General features: G+C 38.9%; 1 pseudogene; it reads left to right on the forward strand.

The window, feature by feature from the left end:
- The first annotated feature begins 861 nt into the window (after positions 1 to 861).
- The window catches only part of LOC101295319, a 15329-nt pseudogene continuing 10335 nt past the window's right edge, over positions 862 to 5855 (forward strand).

Consider the following 5855-nt stretch of genomic DNA (forward strand, 5'->3'; position numbering starts at 1 on the left):
GAATAAATTGCTAAGAGTTCGTTTAATTGATATAATTAGGTAGGAAACTTCACTTGGTTAACAATACTCCACTTGCAAGAACACAAACTACAAGAAGCACCCTTTCCAGCCTAGAAGAAATGAAGAATACCTCCCCAGGTTATTGGTCTCCCTCGTTATCAAATATCAATTATTTTAGAATTGCATAGAAACCACAATCTCCCTTCCCGCAGAGGTTGGAAATTTGAAAAGTCTAGGTGCACTATATGTTTCTGATAACATTTAGCAGGAGACATTCCAGGACCCTCAAAAGTTGTGAGGTTAGAAGTCCTGCACTTGGTCAACAACTCCAAGTGCTGGTTGTGGGAAACACTAGCCTCAGTGGTGGTAGTGTTAACCTTAAGACTTCTGTTATGCTGATTGCTGAGTCTTAAAGCGTCTAAGGGTGGAGGATTTTCTAACAGAATGAAAATAATGATCTCTTTAGACTTGTTTACTCTGTTGGAAAATGTTGTGTGCTGTCACTTCAGTCTTTCAAGAAGCCTCCCGGCACTGCTCCTCACTCTGTTGGAAATTCGTGTTGTAGGAGATAACAGCAGTCTTTCAAGAATAGTGGAAGATAATGCTTACAGTATGATAACAACATTAATGGAAAACAAAGCATAAAGCATAGAAAAACAACAGGCATGATATTAGTGTTGACTCTTGACCTTCATCAAAAGCAAAGACAATGAGGGTTAATGATGAGGGACTGACTTCAAAACATAATGTGATTGAACACTCAGTTATAGTCAAGTCAATAATATGCTCCAATGGTCTGATCCTCGTTAAAATACATTGACATGTCTCAAATGGAACTTGCAATTTCAGAAACAAATAACCATGACTCTTCTTCAAGCAAATTCTAAGAACATGCGGGTTTTGGCAGTGAAAGTGATGATCATAATAGTATGTTGTCTTTCTGATGCAATTCCGGTTTGCTGTCTTAGCTCCTCCATGCATTTGAGCCAACCCTTCACCACTAGGCTGAAAGGAAACGAGACTGATAGGCTGGCACTCTTAGCCATCAAAGGCAACATTCAGCATGATCCCAACCACGTCCTGAGCTCCTGGAATAACTCCATTCACCTTCTGCTTCTGGCATGGTGTGACTTGCAGTACAAGGCATCGTCAGAGAGTCACTGTGTGGAACCTCACCTCCCAAGGCCTGGCTGGCTCCCTATCCCCACACATAGGAAACCTGAGCTTTCTAAGGGAAGTTTACCTATATAACAATAGCTTCACTCAAGAAATTCCTCCAGAAATTGGGCATTTGCGTAGGTTACAGGTACAATCTCTAAGGAATAACTCATTTACTGGCCCTATTCCTGTCAACATATCCGGTTGCGTCAAACTCACATATCTCTCTTTTGGTTACAATAATATGGTGGGTGAAATTCCTTCCAATCTTGGTTTCTTGTCTAAGCTTCAAATACTTGTTTTAGAACTTAATAATTTAACGGGAGAAATCCCTCCTTCCTTGGGAAATCTTTCATCTCTTACAGAACTTGGTGCATCTACTAACAACTTGGTGGGGAGCATCCCTAGTTCTCTAGGCCAATTGAAAATGTTAACCTTTTTTTCGTTGGACGTAAATAACTTGTCTGGTACCATCCCTCCCTCCATCTACAACCTCTCTGCTATTGTCGCTTTTTCTGTGGCTGGAAACCAGATTCAGGGGAGCATTCCCTCACACTTGAGCACTGCATTTCCTCACCTTGAGGACTTTTACATATGGGGGAATGAATTTACCGGGTCCATTCCTTTGTCGATATCCTCTGCAACAAGTCTAGTTGATTTCGATGTTTCACTCAACAGTCTAACAGGACAAGTGCCCAATCTGCGAAAGCTTCATAACCTCTCATATTTCAATGTCCCGTTCAACCATCTTGGAAGTGGTCAACAAGGTGACTTGAGCTTTGTCTCTGATTTGACGAATGCTACACAGTTAAGAAGGTTGGATTTAGGGTCAAACAATTTCGGAGGGACGTTGCCCACATCAATATCAAATCTCTCAACCGGTCTTGAGGAGATCTGGGTTGGTGTAACTGGTTTAGGAAATCTTGCGAATCTGCAATCACTCGTTTTGAGTGTAAACTTCTTCACCGGTAGCATCCCGGCTGACATTGGGCAGCTTTCATCGCTTGTGGTATTGGATCTTCATTCCAACCAATTATCTGGACGCATTCCATTTTCTCTTGGAAATTTAACTATGTTAATCTATCTTTACTTGGACACAAATAATCTTAGTGGCACTGGCAGCATCGCTTCGAGTCTAGGAAAATGCCACGGGTTGTTGGAATTGGATATTTCTCAAAATAACCTCAACGGGATTATGGCTGCATTTGGTGCAGCTTAACTTAATGGGTATGTCTGTTATGCAGTGCTGCATGGGATGCAGACTGCTTTTATTGTTTTTAAAAGGCAAGTGGTCTAAGATGACCTGCTAGTGACTTGTTCTATAGGTTATTACCACAAAATTATAATTACCTGTAAATAACTAAAAACATTTCTAAAAAAGACTAGCCTTCAACATGCCGAAAAGATTCACCTAAAGACCCTTGGTCGACCTGGTTACTATGCACGGCGGGATCACTGCTGTCTTAAAAAGAAATGGTTCTAATTGTAATACAGAGATTAAGTAAAACAACAAAACACAAAAAATAACAGACTAATATATATGTAAATTATTTTTGTGACGGGATTTTGAGCACCAAGATGAATTTATTCAACCATAGATACAAACATAAAACCTAGAGCCTCGCTCTTAGGTAAACAGCTAAAAGTTATTTAGCTACTCATAATTACAAGATAAATACTTACTTGTATTTTACAGTACTTCACACCAGATGACTCACATACACTCTTACTCACACTTACTATATATATTACAAAGACTGTTTATTGGCTATACTATTTCTTGAGAAAGGTTGGAGAGTGAAAAACTTCTGTCTTTGATTGTTTTTTCGATACCTTCCTTCTGAAGTTTAAGGACCTTATATAGGGACGGAACTCAAGTTAAAAATAAAACACACCTGTACAAAGTGGAGGACAAGAGGGATCTAATCCTGATAACTTTACTTTTGAAAAAGTAAAGTCGTTTGAAATCTTGTGCTGATGGCTCCCTTTCTTTTTATCAAAAGAAAAGTAGTTTAGCATGAAGCGTCGGCCATCGTTCAATTATCCAACATGTTTACTATGTTGTGATATGTTTCTGGATCTTCAGAATATCCTATTGAGGAGTTGGGACCATTACTTTCCCAATCATGTGCAGTGCCTTCATTTCCACCGTCGAGGTCTGAATCATAGGGATAAGAAATCTTATATTTTTCTTCAGTCTCAACTTTTTCTAGCCACTTAGTGGTAGCTAGAGTGCAATCCACTTCATTTCTCATAAGAGCTGCGAAAAAGTCACAGTTCTCAAGAGGAGGATGATTATAGCAAGTGACCATTATTTTTTCTCCACTTGCCAGGAGGCTTGAATCATAGTCTCTCAGAACTATATTTTTGATAATTGCTATGGTCATAGCTTTCATCCATGGAATGCTCTGATTTGGTCTCCCATTGCCACTGGTAAAAGCCGGCTTTTGAACCGGACTTTGGATTAATCTGACATGATGATATGGAGAGATATAATTCATCTGTCCATTTACCACGGTCCATTCTGGTGGTGTTGAAATGAATTTTATCCTTAGGATACATCCATCGGGTCTGATATTTTTGACAGCTTCGGCTATTATTTCTGGAAAGCCTTTAAGATCTTCATTGGTTTTTGTCCACAAATTATGAACAAAACCATTTTCTATGAGCCATAGCTTGTGCTTCTGAGGATGCTCTGCTTGAACATCAACCAGGTATCTCCCATAATATGGGCCAGGGGTTATTGATAATGTTCCTGGAAGAACATCTCTTCCTTCACCTAAGAGGTTATGGAAATTATACCATTCAGATTCCTTTAAGGCTAGCATAGGAATTTTAGCGCTTTCAGGACTCTCGAGGTATACAACTTTAGATGGTTCTGCTAGAACTCCTTTGTCTTTTGTATGGACTCCATACATTTCTTCTGTTAAAGCCTTGAGGGTTTGAAGTAAATGAGCTTCATTTTTCTCATATAAAGAATACAGAATATTATCAATAATAATCTTCTGTTTAAAAGCTAATAGCCTATCTGTTCTGAAAACTGGCTTCTGAAAGATCTTCAAAGGTTGATCATGGATGACCTTCTTTCCTGTGACTAATGGTAGCTTATTTGCCCTGAAAGGGTCTTTCCTGCTTTTTGGCAAAACAGCAGCCATCAACGGACTTGATATGCCTTTACCGTCTGCCGTTTGAGACGGGCTAGCCAGTCTTTTCCCTTGAGACTGATCAGTTAAGGCTGATCCTTTCGGACACAGCAAAAACTCATTTACGAGTTTATCTTCATTAGTACCGCCTGAATGACTGGAGCGACCATCTTCTTCAAAGTCTGGTTTAGGCTTGTTTTTTGAAGATTGACTAGACTTAGTAGTTCCATAAAAGACCATATATTGATAACCAGGTCCGTCATGAAGAGGTCCTACGGTTTTATCACCGCTTTTGAATCTTTCCCAGAGCTTCTTTTCTTCTGATTCCGGTTTTCGACTTCTGGAATTACGACCTTCTCTGTCGAACATCACCATTTCTCTTGTGAGTGAGTCGGGCAAAAAGTTCTTATTTCCTGCAACCATTTCAACATCGTATTCATATTGAGTTAAAAACATTTGCCATCTCAACACTCTTCCTCTATCTGCAGCATCAGTTAATTTGTAGTTTTTGAAGTTTTTTACTCTTTTGTTATCAGTTCTAACTACAAATTTGTTTCCTAGGTATGCCTCAGCACCCTTGATGCTTTTAATTAAGGCCAGGACTTCCTTGTCTCCGGTGGAATAATTTAACTCAGCAGCGTTAAACTTTCCAGATAGAAATTTACAAATCTTTTCATGATTTGTATATGGAGCAACAGCTAAAACAACTCATGCCCAGTAATAATCATTTGCATCAGTCTACAAAATGATCAGATCTCCTTCTTCAGGTAATTGTAAAGGAGGAAGATTTTTTGTTAATTCTTTAATCTTTCTGACAGTATTACTGTCATCAGCTGTGAAAGACCATTTTTTCTTGTAACTTGTTTTTGGAGAGAGGAGAGCAGTTAGACTACTAACTTGGGGAATAAAATCTCTCGCAAAATTAACAACTCCCAAAAATCTCTGTAGAGACTTCGCATCTAGGATATTGTCAGGAAATTGGCTGATTTTCTTAACAATGTGGTCTTGGAGACGAATCTCTCCATCCTTAACATGAATGCCAAGGAAATCAATTTCACCTTTAATAAGATGAATCTTTTTTTGTCCAAGGATAATTCCCTTCTGGACAATAAACTTACACACCTGCTCAAGATGCTTTAAATGTTCATCCATAGTTTTTGAGAAGACAAAAATGTCATCTATGTAAACTATGCAAAAGTCTGCAACTGGTTTGAAGATATTATCCATTTTCCTTTGGACAATTGACGGAGCTTGCTTTAATCCAAATAGCATAACTAACCATTCGTAATGCCCTTGAGGAGTTCCAAAAGCTGTCAAAGCAACGGAATCAGGATGCATTTTGACTTGCCAAAAGCCTGATTTTGCATCAAACTTAGAGAAAATCTTTGCGCCTCTAAGTCTGTTGATGAGAACTCTAACCTGAGCAATTTGATAACCGTCTTTAACGGTCTTTTTATTTACATCTCTGTAATCAATCACCATTCTAGCTTTTCCTCTTAGTTGTTCAGCATGATTTCTTACCAAAAATGTTGGGGCATGATGAGGGCTATTCGA

The sequence above is a fragment of the Fragaria vesca genome, linkage group LG3 (assembly GCF_000184155.1).
Source record: "Fragaria vesca subsp. vesca linkage group LG3, FraVesHawaii_1.0, whole genome shotgun sequence".
In the NCBI taxonomy this organism is placed as follows: Eukaryota; Viridiplantae; Streptophyta; class Magnoliopsida; order Rosales; family Rosaceae; genus Fragaria; species Fragaria vesca.